General features: G+C 40.1%; 1 long non-coding RNA gene across 1 annotated transcript in view; it reads left to right on the top strand.

Annotated features, from left to right (window-relative positions):
• Positions 1 to 23,081, top strand: part of LOC130905945 (uncharacterized) — a 55,298-nt gene that overhangs the window by 21,466 nt on the left and 10,751 nt on the right. The window contains exon 2 of the long non-coding RNA XR_009061174.1: positions 923 to 1,097. This is a non-coding gene — a long non-coding RNA (uncharacterized LOC130905945). The remainder of the gene's footprint in view (positions 1 to 922; positions 1,098 to 23,081) is intronic.

Genomic DNA, 23,081 nt, shown 5'->3' with positions numbered 1-23,081 from the left:
GTTGGCCAAAGAAGAATTGTTTAAGATTACAGCAGAGCATTGTAAGAAACTCATTGATGGATACCAGAAGCGGTTGTTCGCCGTTATTTAGTCTAAAGGTTGTGCTATCAAGTATTAGGCTGACAGTGCCAATACTCTTGTCTGGCCCATTTTTGGAGTTTTGGGTAAAATGATAATGATTTCATTTTTTTTCATTCTCTTTTGTGTTTTTTCATTGCAAGCAAAATAAATGAAGATATTACTACCAAAGTATTTGTAATTGCAATCATTTTCTGGGAGAAATCGAGAATTATCTGACAGAATTTTAGGGGTGCCAATAGTTTTGGCCAGCAGTGTATAAAATGACGATATTAGGCCAAAAAAAATGACACAAAAATAATCGAATCCAGGCCAGAACAACACTGACAATTCACACGTCTAAAGAGAATGAGTGCCCTCTACTGGGGAAATAACATTATTACCTCTGTTTGGTATGATGGAGTCATGTGGTTATTGTTGCGATGTCTCATTGGTGAAACTGAGACGGCCACTGTTGGCATCTCTGGCAAAAACAAAGTCAATATGTAGAATAAAGACAAAAATGTAATGACTCTAGTGTAGACCAAAGTAGTGGAGTTAGAGTAGTGTTTCTTCACCAATCTACTCAAGTAAAATTTAAAAATATTGCGTGGTAAAACTACTCTAAGAAGTACATACTGTATTTCTCAAAAAGTTACTCAAGTAAATGTAACGCGTTACTACCCATCTCTGCTTATAATCTAGCAGAAATTGTGCATTAGATATTAATCCTGATCTATGTTAATTTCAATAATAGATTTGTGTGCTGTTAAAAGGAATGATAGTCAAACGATACACGCATATTCTGTAACAATCCGGTTCTACATTCTCATAGATTTCCTGCCTGCGTCTGTTTTCCTCACAGTGGTGCACGGGCACGTGTCTGGACGCAGATGAATAACCAGAGGTTCCTTGGTTATCTCGACTTCCTTGAGCGTTCCAGCGGGCTCCAGATGTAGCGATTCATCATCATCTATCCATTCGATTTTCAACCAGAGACAGGATGGGCCGGCCCGTCAAACATCTGCGCTAGAGATCATGTGAGAAAACAGTGTAGATGCTTCGAGTCTATTGTCGCCATCACACCTTCAATGAGAAATGCAACGGAACGTTTGCCTTTTTCATGACTGGAGTGACCTGGATACTTGACTAAAATATGTGCAGTCCCGAAAAGCCACAAGTGCTCATGAAGCTTTAATTTCCTGTAGTCGTGACTCGTAACAATGCTAAAACTTTACATTTCAAATTTAACTCTTGAGTGTAGACTTCACTAATATGCACAATTATACAGGAATATAAGTTTTTAAATATAATGACAACAAAATTGATTGCCTGTTTGTGGAGTGTTTAAAAATTGCAAATGTTTGCAGAACAAAAGTTTCATATTTACACTAAACTTGGCATTTATGTTCGAGTGATACAAAAATTAAACTAACACAAAAGATATTTAAAATCAGATTGGCCAAGTAAACTTTTTTCTTATTAAATATCATAAAATAAACAAATAAAATGTCCAGACATGATTGACCTTTCTGAAGTCTTTACCAGCCATGCTCTATTGGAATAAACAGATTTCTTCCTGATCCTAATTTTCATCATTTAAGGAAAATTGGCACTGTGCACAGTACAGTATGTCATATTCCAGATGCATATATTGTACTACGTGCACAGGAACTGCATAGAAAGCAACAGCAATGAGTTTAGGCATCAGTAACGACCAGACGAGTGAGAAAGAGTGGACCCAGTGTGTGTCGGGCCTGTGCACACGGCGTGCAGCACGACTGCGTTCACAGTTTGGCAGTATTGTACCACCGTAATTGATAGTAAACAGGTCTCATAGCGGGGAATTTTTTATTGCTTTTCCAGTCTTGTTAATTCTGAAACCAAATGCATTGGTTATTTCCTTCCTGATTTAAGTAGGACTTATGTTGGCTGCTCCCATGAACATACCTTTCTTAATGGGCACCGCCGGCCAGGCCGCCTCTTGACGGCTGTGTCAATACCAGAGACGGAAATCAGGTGGCCGCTCGGTTCAATAGATTATTGTTTGACTAGGAACATACTAGGGCACTCCATTTTCAAGATATACAGTCAATTATATTAAGTAGGTTCAAACACCTTTTTAGGGCTGCAGCTATTGATATTTAAGTAATCCATTAATCTATTGATTAGTTTGTTCGAATAATCGAGTAATCGGATGACGAACATTAAATGCCTTGAAGAATAAATTTTAGGAGACGTAAAATGAAAGAAACAAGTGTTTATGCTTGCAATAATATTTACTTTGGCTTGCTAAAATTGCACTTTCAAAATATAAAATCCCTGAGTGCACTTTCATTTCACGAGAGCAATAAATGCATTTAAAACTTTTCAAAATTGAATTTTAAATATCTGCGCTTAGCTTCAAGCGGTAAAAAAATAAATAAATAAATGATGTAAGTTAAGAACAACAAATGAACAATTGGCTAACTTTCATAGAAAAATTCCGCTAGCTTAAATGCTATAATATGCTAACGTTTATTTATTTATTTATTTTTTAAAAAGTTTTTAAGAAATCGTTTAAACACCTATTCCCACCGCAAAAAAATCTAAATATAGTTGTAAACTAAATTATGAATGCATAAACAAACATATAAGCTCAAATAAATAACTTAAAAACTTATGTTGGCCTTAACAGGGGAGCAGTTGAATTCAGCCGTTAGGTGAGTTATGTCATATTCACTGTTGCCACTAGAGAGCAGTGTATCCAAACAAATCAATAAAACTAAACTTTCAAAACAAACCATTACAACGCCACTCTAAACGAATGCTCGAAGCAGGAAAATTTGATTCCTGATCGAATTGCTTAAGTTAATCGATTAATCGTTGCAGCACTATCGCTTTAAAAAGAATATTTGAATTGCATGTATTAATTCTTAACTTCTGTTTAGCCTTTTCTTGGGCTTTTTTTGTAGAATTTTTGATTAATTTGTTTGGCTTTTTCTAAAAGAGGTGCTTCAAAATGTAAGTTCCCAGTACCACTTAACAAAGTGTGACTATCATGCTGGTTATCGCGAGGTACCACTGTGGATTGTCTGAGCTGTCCCGACTAGTCGACGTAGTCCACATCATCGATGATGTAAACGTGTTCACGAGCACACCATCCCTTCGACGACTAATAAAGGGTTGAAAAAATATGTGCAAAGAAAGTTGAGAATGGCGGACACTCTGGATTCAAGCAGGAAAGCTGCACAAAATCAAAAAAGCGCACCAGAGTGACCAAAGCATTGACTTATTCCAACAAAACAAAGAAGGAACAACTGACGTGTGCCAAGCACGTTGGCGTGAATTAACACATGAAGTGCCGTCACCCAGGTATAATTTTGGAAGACTGCAGGAGACGACAAGCTGCCGGATCGTAAGTCCATATAATGGCATTTTTTATTGAAGTTGCCTTTATGTGGGTCGTACAACAGAATAATAGGGGCTAATGTAGCTGAATAGGCAGCTACTTACTTTACGTAACGCTTTGCCGCCTTCAATAAAAATCAACAATATTGAAAGCATCTTGTTTTTGAATGTTTTACAAATAAGGAAATCCTTATTGTTTTTCTTCATCTACATAGAATTATAATCAGGAGAAGAATTTATACTAATGCTTTGTCGTAGCTCCCAACGAAGGTACATATATATAAAGTGCGTAGCGGCTCACAGCTACATTTCACCTTCGTAATAATGTGACTTTTGTTTCCCGTAGCAATATTATGACTTAAATCTTGTTCTTTTTTTTTTGGCCCTAATACTCCATTGTAGGGTCGTATCAACGTGGATCATTAAGTTTTTTTTTTACCTACTTCACTCCAGTAATACGTGACATCTATTTATCTACTCTGCGGGTGCTCACTCTAATGCTGAGAATAATATAAACTAGAGCTGAAACGAATACTTGAGTAACTCGAGTTTAAAAACTGATCCGAGTAATTTTATTCACCTCAAGGAATTGTTTAATTTTGCCAGCTCTAAGCATCACGTTTTGCCCGGACTACTTAATGCGGGACAATGCGCTGACGTCACGTGCGTAGAGGAAGGAGCAATACAAAAAAATACCTTACTGCAGCCGACAGCCGTTACAAACTGCGTCGATGTTGCTAAAAAGTACGCCTGCATGTTGCTACGTGGTAGCAGGTAGCTTCTGTATGCGTGTCATAGATATCACATGTACGTAGAACTAGATGCGAAATGACCGACTCGGCGGCGTTAATAAAACAGCCGCCATCTTAAAGCAGTACACTTCTCAGCGCTCATAAATAAGATTAACGTTACTGTCACTCGCTAACGTAACGTTATCCCTGCGGAGGGCTAGGTCTCTATTCATTATGACGACTGTCGATGCGTGGCTAACTCTTGCATACAGGCTTTATTTAATCTGTGAAATCAGTGCTATAGAGTGATAAGGGTGTAAAATAAAAACTTAATAATGCTAACTGTCAATTTGAGCTCAGTAGTCATTGCTGGATAAAACACCAAGTAGCACTGGTGCCAAATGTGCTCCAATACAGCACAACATTTATTTTGAACACTGTAAAAACTCAAAATCCTATCATGACTTAGTTTAGAATAACTTAAAACTTAACTAGAATTTATAGCTTGACACAAGTGGAAATTCAATTGAAACACGTGGGAAAAACACCTAACTTTTAAGTGATGTGTGTTATCAAGCGTAATTACATTTTTAGGTAAGAAATATATATATTTTTTATAAAATCTAAAAGTTTTTGGAGTGAAAGCAGTGAATGAGTCTTTTATTTATTTATTTATTTAAGTCACATTTGCGACGCAATTGTTGGCTGTTTTCAACAATGTACATCGAAAATAAAATCATTGATTGTCTGAAAATGGTTCAATATTAGATGAAATGTCTTGTTTTCTCATTTATATTTATAATTGCTCTTTACCTAAAAAAATTGTCCGATTACTCGATTAATCGATAGAATTTTCAGTCGATTACTCGATTACTAAAGTAGTCAATAGCTGCAGCCCTAATATAAACATGCCACAAAATGAGAATGCAAGACTTGTTTTGAATCCTTTTGGAAAAGTGAACTCGCAGTGTTCTGAATCTGTTTACATTCTATTCTTTTGCACTAGTTAATGCCATCAGCATTTGACCTCACAGTTTATTTTTTATGTATTATTATTTGCGTCTTTATTTGTACTTTGATAAAGAATTTAAGTGTTCCAAAATGTTATTGTGAATTAATAATTGTCAACAAAAATTTAATGTCAAGATGAGTTAAAAAAAAAAAAAAAAAGGTCATAGAAATTTTTTTAGACTAGTCGACTAATTGTTAAAAAAAAAAAATCTGCAGACTAATCGGGAGAAAAATAATCGTTTGGGACATCCCTAGATGTAACAAAAATCTAAAAGGTAAGCAATGTGTAGCCGACCACCAGGGGGCATTTATTTAGCGTAGCCAACTATTTTGTGTGAAATCAAGCATCCAGATCGATGCCCCTTTGTGTTCCGGCATCGAGGTTGAGGCATGGTGAGGAGGGAAGACAGGTGGGGGTTGGGGGGCCGCCAGCGAATTCTTGTCCAAACATTCTGTACGCGGATTTGTATTCATTGCACCCCTGCTGCTATTGATATCATTACGCAGGGTACACATGCTGAGAGGCGGGGGCTGGGACTGGCAATGCGGGGGTCACGGAGCTGCAGGCCCTAACGAGAAGTGACACTGGCTCCAGGTCGGCCAAGCATCCACCGGATTTCAATGGGAGCCGCACTTTCCCAGTCAGCAAATTAGATCAAAGATCATTACCTGCTAATCAAAACACATGAGCGTAAGGGACTTCCCTTCTCTTGACTCTGGTTTTCTGGCTGAAACAAAGGAGAAGACGGCACCAGCTACTGGAATGGACGCCCCTTTGTGCCCCCCTCTCAATGCCTCCCACTTACTGCCTACCCACCCGAGCTTTCGGAGGTCCCAGATGTTAGAAATCAAGTCTCAGACAAACTTCATGTTTACACCAACTCTTTTGCTCGATGTTTGTTTTGAGCTTCGTTCACACAGGATCCTTCAAGGGACCTTGAATCTCCGGGTCATTGTTGTTTCCCATGGCCAGTCTTCTCGCTGTGGTCGTATCAGGCATAGTCTCCTGACAGCTCTCTATAAGGAAGATATGATAATGATGATGTTACATTTAAAATGACTTCCAGTAAAAGATCTTTATCTGGAAGACTCAGGTGAACTTTAAGTTATGTAATATTTGAGTTGTTACTAAATGCATGAAATATGTTTGAAGATAAGTGCTGATATCAGAGAACCATTTAGTGTTGAATTGCTAAGTTATAACAATAGACTCTTTTTGTTTTTCAACTTGAAGGATTTTTTTGAGCATGCCTAAACAGGGTAGTCAGCAGTGTTGTCAGGAACGTGTTTTTGTAACCTGATTTTCTTTCAAAAACGAACAATCAAACACTTTCATTTTTCCAAACCAGTAATCTGATTAAAGTTTGTTTCTTTAGTGTCTATGCGTTACTATTTTTTAAAGATGTTCCGATCGATCGGTCCGATCACGTCATTTTCAAAGTATTGGAATCGGCAAAAAAATATCAGACATGCCTTTTTTTAATATATATATATTTGTTTTAATTAAATCGTTTTCTAATTGTATTTAACGTTACAGACAAAATGTCTTACACTCATCCAGAGTCTTTAGTTTTGGCTTAAAGTAGGGCTATCAAATTTATCGCGTTAACGGCGGTAATTAATTTTTAAAAAATTAATCATGTTAAAATATTTAACGCAATTAGCGCATGCGCTGCACGACCCACTCACGCATTGTCGCGTTCAATCTATAATGGCGCCGTTTTACCTATATATAGAGCTAAAAGGCAGCGTAAAATGAGTAGAGTGAATTTTGGCAGCCTTTGGAGCTTTTTTTAAATTAGCTAAAGCCTTACTATCCCTCTCTCAACAATTAGAAATATCGTGGGAAGCAATGTGGGGAAGAAAGGTAGCAGTTGATCTTTTTCTTAACACCCTATGTTATTTCCCAATGCAAAGAAGATATATCAATTGGTGCCACTACGCACAGTCATGGTTGCACTTCCCATCATGCATTTGGGCAGAACAGTTAAATGGCTACAGTATCATTTACTGAAAGCTCAACAAATACACTAGATGGCAATATTTAGTCACAATACACAAATTCACATTTATCCTCTAAGAATTACAAGTCTTTCTATCCGTGGATCCCTCTCACAGAAAGAATGTTAATAATGTAAATGCCATTTGGAGGATTTGTCATAATAAACAAATACAGTACTTATGTACTGTATGTTGAATGTATATATTCCTCCAAGTTTTATTCATTTTTTTCTTAATGCATTGCCAAAATGTATATGATCGGGAAAAATTATCGGGAATGATTGGAATTGAATCGGGAGCAAAAAAAAAAAAAGCAATCGGATCGGGAAATATCGGGATTGGCAGATACTCAAACTAAAACGATCGGGATCGGATCGGGAGCAAAAAAAAACATGATCGGAACAACCCTACTCATAATATATATAGAGTGAAGAGTATAGTAAACATGTACAAAGTGCGTTTTGAAGAGAAAATGATAAACTTCCCAAAGGTTTGTTTCCATGGTAACCACTCATACATACTTCCTGTTTTGGTCTCGAGTCACACATGCTAAGTGTTTTGGGACTGAGAAAGGGTGTGCTAGTGCGGATGCACATTCGAGCCTAGTGCAGCCACCGCGTGAGATTTGCGAGGGAATGTTGGTCTGTGTGCGTCCATGAATGAACGTGAGTATTTTTCCTTCATTTTGGAAGGTTCCAGCGATAGGTTGAAGCCGATACATGCACGGCCGTTTCGTAGCTTTGCCGTCAATGGCGGGTTGTCATCGCTCCAAGTCGGCAAGCATTGTTTACATCATATTCATGCTGCACATTTATGCCGTGAGGTGACGTGTTTGTTTAGCATCTTCGGGATGTGTGGTAAGTCCGACTGATTGTAAAGTGCTTAGTTGCCGCCACATTTTGTGGCCAAATTGATTCCGCGTGTGTACAGCGTACTTCCGGGTTTTGCGTGTGTATTTGCGCCTGCCTCCATGTTTGTGTTTATTGCACAATTCATTTGTGTGTTGTTGATTACTGTGCATTAAATTTGCATTGTTTTACATTGTCACTGATATGCTGTTAACCCTAACACCTAAACCCTAACCCGAAGTTAAGAGTTTTTGACATTAGGCTTAAACTTCGAGTTAGCTAGCCCCGCTAACTCGAAGATTAATTAGCCAATGGAGTTGATTTCAACAAATTCCATGCAGTTTGTCAGTTAGTTCCAGGGCTCCTGAGTGGATAAGCTAGCGCGAGTTAATGGTGGTTGAAATCAACTCCATCGACGAATTAAACCCCGCTAACTCGAAATTTAAGCTTTATGTGAAAAATTCTGATGTTCCCTTTTAAATTCAATTATCGGAACATCAATTACATGCGATGAGATTTTTCTGTTGTCATTCTCATGTTGAGGCAGCAAAAGAAAAATTGGTAAAAAATAACTGATTGATTACCAATTTTTTTTTTTTTTTTTTTTTTTTTTAACCTTTCCATTGCCTCAAAATACTTTTAGTGTTTTCTTGTGGTAGATTTAAAGCAGAGTGTTTATCTGTTGACCACATTAGTCACATAGTGTATTTAAGTCACCCTGCTTTTTGGTGAGGAAGTCGTGGTCTTTCGTCCATTCAATGTTAAAGGATGTCTGCCGTTTTGGCATGTTTGCGAACACTGTTGTACAATCTCGGTGAGGAAATGATGTTGTTAGATAGCCACACGTGAAGTTTTGTTTACGATTTATTGAACCAACTTAGGCCACTCTTGGCCAATCAAAGACCAGTTGTGACAACGTTGGAGCTGAGTTGCGTTACATAAACTGTATCGCGGCTCATTTTCTTCAAAAGCCAGACAAATAGTGCCCGGCTAATGGGTTGTGCTGGACGTCATACAAATCACTGAAAAGGCTGAGTGTCTGTCCTAAAATTGGACAGGTGGTCACCCTACCTTGAAGTAAGAATGGTTGCATCTTCTGGCTTGATGACAAAACAGATTGCTGAAGCTAGAGTACCAATAATTCAAGTTGGCATTTTTACTTTTAAACACAAAACATCATAGGAGCGATGTGCATGCTTTGAATGCTAGGTACAGCTCCAACCTAATTGTAAATTAGTTGGAGAAGCCGGCCGTTCCTGACTGGCTCCGGATCACTACCATCGCAAAAAAGATCGATTCATCATTCATGTAGAGACCGTGCCGCAGGAGTTAAGTGCAAAGGAGTAAACACACTACAGTAGTTTTGGTCGCGCCACTCGTAAGATTCCATGCTAACGAAGCCGACTCCCGACGGCTTTACCCCATTGCACAGCTTGGTGTCGAAATGCAGGAATATCCCCTCGGGTTGGTATGCTCCATTCTTGGCTACTACAGTGCTCAATGTTCTCTTGTTAGCCAAGTTGGAGGAGGCAGTAAAGCATTATTTGGTTTGCCAACTACCATTGAGCTCCGAAGAAGAAAGCGATACCGAAGAAGATTCAACCAATCAGAAGAAAGTGACTACGGCCAAAGTTCCACATTTGTAGGTGTATGGATGAAGACAGGAAAGGAAGGAGAGACCTCAAATTTGGAGGTGGGAGCCCAGTTTTTGTGAGGTAGAAAAAAACTGTGTGACCTTGAAAACCCCTGAAATTCGCAAACCTCAAGTAACCCATGCCATTGGGACTAGGACAGCTCCATCTAATGGCAGATGGTGGCTATTGAACTGAAAGCTGTTAACAACTTGGGTTGTTTTTGTCCTTTTTCTGACCGGTTGACATGGCATCCCAGTTTTGAATAAAGAACATCAAATCATAATATTGCGTTTTGACAGAACAGTTTTCGATTTTACCACACTCAATTTTAAATGACCCTTGTCCAAGGGAAAATGCCAGTATATCTGGGTCCTGTTTAGAAATGTCTTCATCTGTCACCAATGGATTACATAGTGGATTCTATTCACCAACAATGATTTCTGGAAGTATTGCTGAGCCCACAGTGCTTCCTGTACAGTAGCATTCCTATTTGTGGTGCAGTGCCATTTAAGGGGATCCGGAGATCATGGGCATCCAGTATGTTTTTTTTTCAGCCTTGCCGCTTACATGCAGTGATTTCTCCAGATTCTTTGAACCGTTTGATTATGTCATGGGCCATAGAGGATGAAATCCCTAACTTCCTTGCAATTGTACATTGAGGAACATTATCATTAAACTGTCCGACTATTTTCTCATGCACTTGCTCAAAAAGAGGTGAACTTTGCCCCATCTTTGCATGGGAATTACACTCACCGGCCACTTCATTAGGTACACCTGTCCAACTGCTCGTTAACACTTAATTTCTAATCATCCAATCACATGGCGGAAACTCAGTGCATTTAGGTATGCAGACATGGTTTAAGACAATCTCCTGCAGTTCAAACCGAGCATCAGTATGGGGAAGAAAGGTGATTTGAGTGACTTTGAACGTGGCATGGTTGTTGGTGCCACAAGGGCTGGTCTGAGTATTTCAGAAACTGCTGATCTACTGGGATTTTCACGCACAACCATCTCTAGGGTTTACAGAGAATGTTCCGAAAAAGAAAAAAACATCCAGTGAGCGAGTGCGTTCTGTGGGCGGAAATGCCTTGTTGATGCCAGAGGTCAGAGGAGAATGGCCAGACTGGTTCGAGCTTATAGAAAGGCAACAGTGACTCAAATAACCACCTGTTACAACCAAGGTAGGCAGAAGAGCGTCTCTGAACGCACAGTTCGTCGAACTTTGAGACAGATGGGCAACAGCAGCAGAAGACCACGCCGGGTGCCACTCCTTTCAGCTAAAAACAGGAAACTGAGGCTACAATTTGCACAAGCTTATCGAAACTGGACACTAGAAGATTGGAAAAACGTTGCCTGGTCTGATGAGTCTCAATTTCTGCTGCGACATTCGGATGGTAGGGTCAGAATTTGGCGTCAACAACATGAAATCATGGATCCATCCTGCCTTGTATCAACGGTTCAGGCTGGTGGTGGTAGTGTAATGGTGTGGCGAATATTTTCTTGGCACTCTTTGGGCCCCTTGGTACCAATTGAGCATCGTTGGAACGCCACAGCCTACCTGAGTATTGTTGCCGACCATGTCCATCCCTTTATGACCACAATGTACCCGACTTCTGATGGCTACTTTCAGCAGGATAATGCGCCATGTCATAAAGCTGGAATCATCTCAGACTGGTTTCTTGAACATGACAATGAGTTCACTGTACTCAAATGGCCTCCACAGTCACCAGATCTCAATCCAATAGAGCATCTTTGGGATGTGGTGTAACGGGAGATTCGCATCATGGATGTGCAGCCGACAAATCTGCACTAACTGTGTGATGCCATCATGTCAATATGGATCAAACTCTCTGAGGAATGCTTCCAGCACCCTATTGAATCTATGCCACGAAGAATTGAGGCAGTTCTGAAGGCAAAAGGGGGGTCCAACCCGATACTAGCATGGTGTACCTACTAAAGTGGCCGGTGAGTGTATATATATCCAATCATGCCACTCTTAACTTGTACTGTTACCAGCTAGGCTGTTCACTTTTGGTATGTCCCAAAAAAGTGTTTGAAGAGCATTACACAACTTTTTTTGCCACCTATACTAGCTCTTTTGGAACATGTTGCAACCAGGGGCGGACTGGTAATCTGTGGGTTCTGGAGGATCACAGAACGGCCGGTGCCCTGGACGGCCGGCGGCCGCCATTCATTATACATCACTGTTTTTATCCCCCCTAGCCTCTCATTATCTACATCTCGCATCCAATCCGACAGGTGGCAGCAATGCGCCTGGCTGTTCATCGCCAGTCTGATAGAAGAACGAAGAAAACACAAAGTACCCTTCATTGGTTCTTTGTAGGAGCAAACTAGCGACGAGCGGTAATGCACAATATGGATGGTGGTGGCAAAAGTAAGAAAAAAAGGGTGGCTCGGAGAACTTAGGTTAGGGAGAAAAAAAACAAAGAAACAGGAGAGCAAAGCATTAAAATGTCTTAAGTTGACAAATATTTTCGCAGGCAGCAGTCTGGCTGCAACGGCCACGTCGGGTAACAGCAGCCTAGCCCCCGGCAATGGTGAGAGGGGTAGCGGGCGCCGCTCTGACGTGCAGCCAGTGCAGGGAGAGAGAAAAGAGGGAGGGTTGAAATGATAAGCTGGTGGAAGTTCCCCAGACAAGCGCAGGGCAAGTAAAAAGGGATGAAGAGGGTCACTTGCTCGGTATACCGGCAATTGTTATCCACCAGGTAGCTACATTTTAAATGACAATTAAAGGGTTAGTGCCAGCTAGTCCATTTGCAATCGTGTCAAGTTACAGTATGCTAGTCCTACTATCACTCTCCTAAGGAAAAATATTTTAGCTGTAAAACAACGTATGCACACGCAGCAGCAATATTAATTCATATGAAATATAACAAAATATTAATAAAATGGTTTTACTTTAAAGTTTAGTAAGTTAAATTGGTATGATATTTTTTTTTTAATCATGTATATATCGTTTTGTTTTCTGGTTAATACTTTCCAATGAAGGTTATGTATTCAGGATTTGTCTTGAAATGTTTATTGTATTTTCATTGAAATTTATTATTTGTATGGCAAGATTAATTGTGGCAGGGGTCTCCAAACCGGTCCTCAAGGGCCGCTGTGGGGCCTGGTTTTTGTTTCAACCGATCGAGTACCGACAGTTTAACCAATGAAGTTTCTGCTAAAACAAGCAGCACCTGACTGCACTTGTAAAACACCAGATTGGTGCATAGGTGTTGTCTTGTTTTGTTGGAATGAAATCCTGCGCCCGCTGCGGCGCTATGTGGAGTAGTTTGGAGACCACTGAATTATGGCATGAACAATGAAATCATTTTATAGACAGAGATATATTATAATAAATTAGATACATAAAACTTGCTTTGAAAAATAAATTCTTTCATTTGTTTTTTCAGGTTGATCATAGAGCTAGTACAGAAAATGAACCCAACTCCAGTTCAGCCTTGCAGTACTTTGAGCGCCCCAAGTCAGACAGTCACAGTCTAGACACATTTTCTTCATTTTCTCTCAAAGTGCACGAAATTGATGCATTTGGGCATGCCCCCGGACCCCTAGGGGGTCTGTGTTTCCCTTCGTATAGCGATTCTTGTGGGCTGGGCCGAGTCAAAGTCCAGGGCTGCTTTTTAGTCCCAGTCCGCCCCTGGTTGCAACTATTCAACTTCTGAACCGCTTATCCTCACAAGAGGCGCGGGGGTGCTGGAGCCTATCCCGGCTAATGAAGGCCAGGAGGCTGGGTACACCCTGAACTGGTTGCCAGTTTGAACATTAAATATTATCCCTATGAAGTATATTCAAACGGATTACAACATTTGTTGGTTTTATTTGAGGCTTGAATGGATTCATGGTATTTCTATTACATTTCAATGGCAAAATGTGATTTGAGATAGGGATACAAACAAAGAAACTTGTATCTAAGCCACGACTGTACTTGCACTAACGCCTGCTGAGGCCTTATTGCTAGTTTATTCCATATTGCTGCATGTTGCTATTGAATTCATGGCAATAGACATCTATTCCATTTCAACTGGCATCCTTCCCAGTTCAAATGGATTGGACGCCTATTGCATGTAGGCGTGTGCCGGTATGAGATTCTGACGGTATGATAACCTTAAGCCAAAATATCATGGTTTAACGGTATGACGGTATTGCAATTACTGCTCTAAAACTTTGAGATATCTGGGTTAAAAAAAAAAAAAACTACTTTTTTCCATTGAACAGGATTTTTATATTTCAAAAATTTTTAGCAAAGTGAAACATTAGTATAATTTTAAGTGAAAAAAAAAAAATCTAAATAAAATAAAAATAAATGCAGTCCTTTAGGTGAGCCTAAACCCACATTACCTTACATTACCATCAGAACAAAAATAATTGCATTATTTTCCATAGAAAGCACGTGTGTATGACTCGTATCACGTTTACGTTATACACACATTCTCTTTCTCAACACAGTTGCCAGAGAGAAAAAAAACCATCACGTTTTACCCTCGCTAGACACAGTAAACACGCTGGAGTTAACCCTCGTAGCTAGTGGGAAACGTTCATGACAGTGTTTACTAACCTTTAATTTTGTATAAATGCAAAATCATATTGGAGGTATTGCCTCCTCGGCAGCCACCCTCCGCAAACATGTTTTACATGTCGGTTGGCCCTCTTCCTCTAAGCGGCCGTCTGTAACATTCCTCGAGCCGAAGTATTCCCATACCAGCGATTTCATTTTCTTCGATGGAGGTAAAAGTTCAGGAGTTTCACCTCCTCCAGCATCATGTAGCACAGCTGACTCACTGACACTGAGCAACAACTGGTAGGAAGGGTTGAGCCTTGCAGCTGCAGGCGAGGGATTTCTTCATGCATTTTTTTTACATGAAAAATAGCTAATACCGTAGGGACGGTATGACGGAAAATTTTTGCGGTTTTGAAACCTTGACGTTTTCATACCACGGTATACCTTGAAAATGGTAATCGGCACAAATAAAACCTAGAAGTTTTAATACATCAACTTTGCTATGCTCTGACTCCCAGGCAGATGGTCTTCACTGACTGTCATTATCTGAGTTAATAAAACAGGACCTATCCCCTTATTACCACAAACATCTTCCAAGTCTTAATCAATCTTTAGCAGGTCACATACTGTCTGTTAGACATAAATAAACGTTCCGTCAGATGAAAGGACTCTTGTTTTGTCATGATTACTAACTTTTCATGACCGGAATAAACTCCTAGGTCTTTCTGGGCCGTTCACGTGGCCTGCATTGTTGGTTTCAGGGAGAAGTGGGCTAAGGGGGTGGTCAAGAACACTCGCCCCCAGGCAGAGGCCTGCGTCTTGAAATGTCAAAGCCTCTCAGCAAACATGGCACACAGAGAGAGTGAGAGAGTACAAAGAGGGGTGGGGGCGCAGGGGTATTTTGCTGCTCCTATACTGAAGTCTCCATGGCCCATTAATCGTTTGTTTGAGTTTCCGCCCCAGCGAGCATGTCATGTCTCCATTAGAGAGGGTTTGTTTCTTCTTCCTGTCCGCCTTTTGGCAGCAGGGGGCTCTCACACATCTCATTTGGCAGCACACTGCTGTCTGGTGCCAGGCAGACTGTCCTGTGCGTGCGTGTGTTTTTGTGCAAGCGTGCGTGCAAATCTGCATGCTAAACTTTGTGTTTTCAGGCTACTCATCCTTTTCACTGACCAACATTCGTCCGCGGACTTCCACGGTGCCCGATTCCAATACGATGTGCCGCTCAAAACAAATCAAGCTGGATAGACTGTTGTCCTTTTGCTTAAATCTTCTGAATGACTTCTTGTATTAACCCTAATTGGATTACGTTGGTTAGTTGTGTCTGTTTTTGCTTCATTGATGTATGGGATAATGAGGAACAGCAATACATTTCAAATTGTTGCTGACATCTTGCTAATTTAGAAGGAAATAACAGAATTTTAAGCAGCAACAACTGGGAGTAACACTTGAGGTGGCATTGCTATTGCATGTTTTAGAGCTAATCAGGACACAGGATTCATGCATGGTATTGGGATTACTGTGTGTCAGTTTACTAGAAATGATTGACCTTGATTCATCCATCAAATACGAGTGACTAACAGGAAAAACAATCTTTTATTTTCGTCTGGGTACCTTATCGTATCTGTATTGTATCTTCTGGGAGACCTGGCTTAAGTTTAGGCAATTTTGGTTTTTATCTTGTTTTGCTGTTTTAGGGTTAGGCTTAGTAAGGGTACGTACTCTTAATGAATATACAGTTACTTGCTCATATTTTCAGCCGTATTTGCTGCCCCAAACTCAACATTCCAACCAGTCTGCAGACATACTTACTGCGCTCTCTCCGGTGTAGTGACAGAGCCTCGCAGCCACAGTCTATCTTGATGTTAGTTTGACCCCCGACCCAAGATTATGGCGTAGACATCAGCCTGCTGACCTGTCAAATGGGCCCCCTTTATTCCCGTGACCCGCGGATCCTTCGCCTTTAAACTGAAATATGGCTGCCAAGCCTACAGAAGCCAGCCAATTAGGACGGCAAAATCAGAGTGGCACAATGATGCGAGACTAATAGAGTCCTCTTTATCTGCCGCCCGCCCGTCTGACTGCTGGCCGGCGGGATTAATACGCGAGCTGATGCTTCTGTTTTTCTCCTAGAATCCACACAGCCATGAAAAACGGAAGCATGAGCATTCCCGGAGTTTGTAATTTACTCCCGACACGCTAATGAGATTTAATAAACAACCATCCTATCAATGTGCACTGTGTTTTGCATAAAATCTATTTCCTATAATGTTTGTAGGGAAAAAATGACATAACAATTTTCCTCAAAATGAAATTCCTAATAAATTTACTTCTCCGAACATTTACATCAATCGACTATTCTTTTAATAGATTTAGTGGTGCTTACTGGAGTGTAACTCACCAATTTCATTACAATACAATATCGATTCTTTTTTCGATGATACGATATTTGCCAACAGTGGCGCGTGAGGTGGGGTGCTGAGGGTGCTGCAGCACCTCCTGGTGTTAGTGAGAAAAAAAGTGTTTTGGCAGATTCTTTTTTTGTCTGTTAAAAATAAATACAACGTATTGAAACAATAGCATATTTAACTTTATTTAATTATATATAGATATTGAAAAAGTTTTTTTTTTTTTTTTGTGAATAACACCACCTGACACCTTGCTTGCTTACCAGGTCACGCTGAATAAGGCGCTATTGGAACATGAAAGGAAACTGTTGACAGAGGAGGCATGGCATGGTTAACCTGGCACAAAAACAAATTAGCGATTTTTTTTTTTTTCTTTCTTTTTTTTCTTTACAAAACCAGCAATAAATTCTAGAATTCAATTCGAGGTCGAAAATGATTGTCCTTTGGTGTCTTCAAATAGGTAAGACACTCTTGCGTTGCAGTCATATTAATGTTTATTGTTGCTGTTGAGGTGCCGCCGTGAAGAGCGCTGTTGAATATCCGTGTGCAGTTCATATTAGTGTTGTCAAGGGGGTGTTAAACAGAGGGTTATTGGCCCTATTTGTACATTTTTTGCAAAAAAAAAAAAAAAAACACCACCATTTTCAATGTTGGATTAAACATAGTTACGGTAACTGTAAACCATGACCAGTGAACATACACGCCCACATAAGATATAAGATAAATGTGTTCGTGTGTCATTGCGCTGTCTATCTGTGGTGATTTTCATTATAATACACGGGCGCTTTTATTTCCAAAACAAAAACTCCAACACACACTGTAGGTGATATAGAACGCTGTCTTTGTAGTAGCCTAGTAGTAGTACATAAACTATACAGCATGCGTGTGTACTGTAATTGTACACGCCTTGCATGGAGAAAACACGCGGGCATGACAAATTTGGACCGAAACGGCTGTTTTTGGATGTAGAAAAACTAAAATAGATCCTCAGCACACCCTGCTGTGAGTGACTTCCAGTGTCCCTGTTTGCCAATATTGCAAAGTCAGCCACAATTCATTTCCTGGGTATTCGATCAATTTTATACGATCATATGTACACTTTTAACACAATCTAAATACAAAGAAATTTGGATGTTTTTGACAATTTTGTTGCTGAGACATTTCAGCCATTTAAAAAAAATCATTTTAACGAAACAGCATTCCTAAGAAATGACAATGTCAATTGGTGTTTTGTGTTTCGATCGTTTTCTATTTGATTGTGTTTAGTCAGTCGTTACACTGATCCACATCGATGTTTCGTTGTACCCTGTGTTTAGAAAGTACGTATACTATGAGTCTCAAACGATTAGTCAAAATGTTCTAAGACAGCTGGCAACATGGATTTTTTTTTTTCTTTTCTTTTTTAATAGATGGCAGTGGATGAGTTAAAACATACAGTATCTGAGAAAAGTTTTGATGAAAGTTTTCCCATTTTTACAGCCCCGTTAAAATCAACCATTTTGTCCTTTCTTGTGCAAATAACCCACTGTTCACCCCATCCTCTCCAGTGTGGGGTGTGGCGAAATAAGAAATTTACCACACAGCCCAGAAGGATGGATAGAGGGAGACATGAAAAGCCTTGATTGTATTTTTTTCTCAGGGAGGCAGTATTTCATCACTGAACATCTAATATTACTGTGGAACTGTGACTATCATATGTACAGTATATCTGAAAAGGCGCGCACACTAGAAGGAGCAGCACGGTAGCAATTGAACTAAAGAAAAAAACTGTAATGGTATTGGTATATGGTACTGGGTTTCTCCTAGGATTTTCTTGCTGTGGTGGTGGGCTGCATCGGAGTCAGACAGCCTCACAATGTTGTCCATTTCATGACAAATGATTTTTTCCCCCCACATTTTTCATCCCAAGAAGAACCATAACAAAGATCTATTTTGAAATATTTCATTAGCCAGGGTAGTGTCGTAGCTCTCAGCTACGGTACATTTACGTAAAATGCGTAGCTGATTACAATAGTACGACCTAAATCTTGTAGTCCTTCTCTTTCCTTTTATTTGGCCGTAATATGTATTTCATTACCACAGCACTAATGGTTCTTCTGTTAACTGACCCATTTCAAGGAGTAGGGGGAAATTGCTAATAGCCGTGTAAAGAGTTTTACTAGTTTCGGTGTGAAGGTGAATAGCTTTTTTTGTTGTTCGTGAACTACATTTCCAAACAAGCAAGGAGAGGTATGAGAGTCATTTTTCAGGTGTCTGAGAGCTCACCAAACTTAGGGGGGGAAAAAAAGCGCATTTATCAAGGTTTCGTCAGCCGTAATTGCGTGTAGACGTCTGCCGAAACTGCCTGATAGGACAGATATAAGTACGCCTGCCCCTCTGCTTTTGGATGCGCTGTTGATGTTAGCATGGCGGTGGTGTGAAAATAGAGCTAGGCTTTATTTTGGGCCCCGCCTATCGGCGCAAATTCATTCAAACTTGCTGTTCCATCCAAGACATCCGTTCACCGCTCACATTCGCCGAAAAGTCCGATCCAACATACTGTAATGCCCTGGATGGGGGGAAGGAGAGGAGAATAGTCGGTATTGGCCACCCACTGTACTATGGCAATAATAATAAATAAAAATGGCAACAGCGGGCTTCCGTGACATGCGGCCTCTCTCATTTTCTCGCACGTTCTCCAATTCTTCCTACTCGCTTCCCCCTGCGTCACAGCTCCCCAGTCCGATCGTCTCTTAAGGGGGCCGTGCATAGTTACGGACATTATAATACACAATGAGTTGGTTGCTGCTGAACCCTTCACACTCGGCTGCCACTAGTTTGAAGTGGACTTAAAAAAAAAAATCACATTTGCAAGGCGTGGCTGCTTTTTTTTTGGTGTGGAGGTTCGCCACAATCTTTTATTGGAGGGAAAAACCTGTAGTATATTTAAATCATTACTGTATCTATATCTATACTTACATATAAATGAAACTTTCTGTGTGTGTCTGCGTGCGTGTTCGTTCCCTATGGACATCTGGGTGTATTTTGAAGAACTTTTTCACAGTTATACTTTGTTTCTGGGAGTTTTCTTGGATGGATTTTATCTCTGTAGGCCTCCATTTAGTGTTGAGAAATAATTAGAAACTCCAGAAATTTGCATTGAAAATGCTTGTTTGTAGAGGTGACAGTGCCGTATTTTGGGCAAAAGATGAGTCTTTTGTGATTGCAATGTCGCAGTTGCCTTTCAAACTGTGATGATAGGTTTCCAGGATATTAATTAGGGATTCATTTCGGCTCGATAGCTTAATCTCAATAATGGCGAGTTTGTCTGTGTGGCTGGCTGTGTGTGCTTTATGGACGTTGAAACGGCTGGGCGGACTTTATTGAAATTTTACTCACTTGTATTTTATGTGTCTGGTATTGTTTTTAGACAGGTTTGATCCCTGCAAGTGCGGAACATTCTTTTTAAACAAACAAACAAACAAACAAAAAAAAGCATAGAAAATGTCAATTTTTACTTTTGCACCCGAGTAACGCCAGGTCATTCTGCTCGATTAATCCATCCGTCCAATATACATTAAAAATAATCATGGAGAAGCCCTGATTTTGAAGTTTCTTATATGTTGATATAATAAACATTGGCTCCAACAACCCTGCACATGTTATAATATAAAGCATATTTTTTTCCAGTTTAAAAACACATCATAAATTGGTTTTCGGGGAGGAACAGGTTAATAGAATAGCACATATTAAGGTATTGGTGTAATGGTTTTGTTTGAGAAAGCAATGTATTTTTCTTCAAACGTTGCGCATGGAAATTAGTTTTATTCCTTTTAATTCTTACTGTATCACCCACTAGTATTCTAACCACACTTAAATGACTTTGTGGATGTAAAAGGTGCTGTTGTACTGCACTTGCGTACTTTTCATTGTCCTCCCCGCGGTCAGGTCAGCTTCAGTTTCCTTCTCTTTGCACTTGACTGACTCGGAGCCAGTGTTTGCATCCTGGAACTGCCTTGGGACGCGGCCTAGGACCATTGTCTCAGTTAGAAAACATGAACAGCTATCTGGAGGTGTTTAGCCCTCAACGATCCACGGCACATTTTGGTTACATCCTTTCAAGCGGCGCCCCAGAGGGGAGCAGTAGAGCGCCACCAAAGGCCGCAGAGTGTCTGTGACATCAAGAGGAATGGGGACAAAATCAATAGCTCACTAGAGTGGAAGTACTGTAGCCTGTAAGCTGCAATTTCCCACCTTGTCGCTCTTTAAAACAGAAAACATTTCCCTCTTGTTCCAATAGTATCTTTTGCACCACCCAAGCTTTTCACTTAAAATAAACAGTCCTGACCTACTTTGTTTTCTTTAATTGGTGTCCGATCGAAGGATAATTGCTTTGAATGATTCGCCCTTCTCAAGGTAGGGTTAGGCGGCTACGGCTCTATATGCATTCGCTGGTACCAAATGTATCTGCAATGTCAGATAAGAGCATCGCCTTGATGAGAAACAGGCTGCGGTATTTTTACCTCGGGATCCACTTCTGTCAATTGAGCGAGATAATAAAGATGGACTCCAGCAAAGATTAGCCCCCGCCCCTGCCAACTTGCTTCATTTTTCACCGCACTCTTACTTAAGCCAAAGGTACTTTGTTAAGTACTTGTTAAGTTGTTTTCCATGTGTACACAAACATCACCCGGGTAATGGTGCACATGCATAAGATGCCAAGGTGTCAGCTTAATGACAGTTGAATGTGCCTTATTGCAGTGGTTCCTAAACGTTTTACACAAAATACCACATTAAAAAAATCTACTAAAATTAAAAAACATTTAAATGTTTGTTTTTAAAGATTATTGGCACATGTGTTGCAAACTAATTGAAGACCAAATGTGAAGTAAGGTTGGCCAACCATGTTTTTGTATAATTTCAATGGCTAAACAATTATAAGCATATTTTTGCTTATATAATAAATTATAAGTTTTTTTTTTTTTTTTTTTAAGGCAACCCTTCCAGATTCTTTGTCTAACCCATAGCTACGCCCTTGACAACGAAAATGCTTTTCTTCGACAATCTTCGGAAATCTTCGGAAATTACGTCACACAGAGAACTGCGAGGGAAGTCCGCCATAGAACAGTATTTTTGCATTGCTTCTCTGTAAGATGCCACAGCAGTGTGTGGCGATGTATTGTTCTCAATCTAAAGAAAAGTTGTATGAGTGGCCAAAGGATAGCAGGGCGCGTAAATGGACATCATTCGTTTGCACGAAGCGAATGAATTTCACGCCATCATCGAAAAGTGTTCTCCGCTACAAACACTCCAAAGATGCCTGCTTCCTCAACCGGTCTGCTTATGATCAAGGATTTGCAAAAAAATAATTTGATAATGTAATAATAATGTAATAATAGTGTAATAATAATGTAATAATGTAATTTTTGGATAGATGACTTTGTCAAAGCAGAGCTGCCAACTGTTGTGGAATGAACAGTCGAAGGTAGCGACGTTAGCCGAAAGGTAACTCGAGGCAAAACCCCAATCGTGTTGTGGAATGAACAGTAGAAGCTAGCGACGTTAGCTGACAGCTAACTCATGGCAATCCCCGATCATAGTTGTATTGAGTTCATTTTGCCTACACTTATTAATTCGTCAAAACTTTTCTTTTATCCCAGGCAATAGTGGGTGGTTTATTTACCTGACATGTTTCGGCGAACACTTCCGCCTTTGTCGGAGGGTCCGAATGCAGAAGTGTTCGCCGAAACTTGCCAGGTAAATAAAAGCTAACGTCGCTAGCTTCTACTGTTCATTCCACAACATGATCGGGGATTCGTCAAAACTTTTCTTTTATCCAAGGCTATAGTAGGTGGTTTATTTACCTGACATGTTTCGGCGAACACTTCCACCTTCATCAGAGGGTCCGAAGGCGGAGGTGTTCGCCGAAACATGTCAGGTAAATAAAAGCTAACGTCGCTAGCTTCTGCTGTTCATTCCACATCGTGATCGGGGATTCGTCAACTTTTCTTTTATCCCAGGCAATAGTAGGTGGTTTATTTACCTGACATGCTTCAAATCATTAAAATAATAACAGCCTATATCTTACCAATCTTGAAATCATGATGGGTCTTGTCTCCATTCCATGTCAGGTAGTCTGGGCACATTGTTTGCATCCTGATTAGCGTCTGGCTAATACATGTACGGTCCAACATAAAATTCCAACCTCCTCCTCTTCCTCCAACTCTTCAAAAACTTGGATCTCCTCACTTGTGCTCGATCTATCGCTTATATCGCTGTTTGAATCATTGTTTGAAGGGCTTTGTAGGGCGGCCGTATGGAGCACTGCCATCGCTGTTCTCGGTGTGACGTATCACTTCCAGGTTCGTCCCCTTTCAGGCTCGAACTTCGGAAACGCGATTATTTTGTCAAATATACAACATATAAATTATTTTTTCATGCTTTATTTGTTTGACAATGTTGAATTATGACTTTAACTGTGACCCTATTTGGCATTTTAT

This window comes from Corythoichthys intestinalis, chromosome 17 (genome assembly GCF_030265065.1).
Source record: "Corythoichthys intestinalis isolate RoL2023-P3 chromosome 17, ASM3026506v1, whole genome shotgun sequence".
Classification (NCBI taxonomy): domain Eukaryota; kingdom Metazoa; phylum Chordata; class Actinopteri; order Syngnathiformes; family Syngnathidae; genus Corythoichthys; species Corythoichthys intestinalis.
The sequence above is the reverse complement of the archived record's forward strand: the minus strand, read 5'-3'. Positions and strand labels throughout refer to the sequence as shown.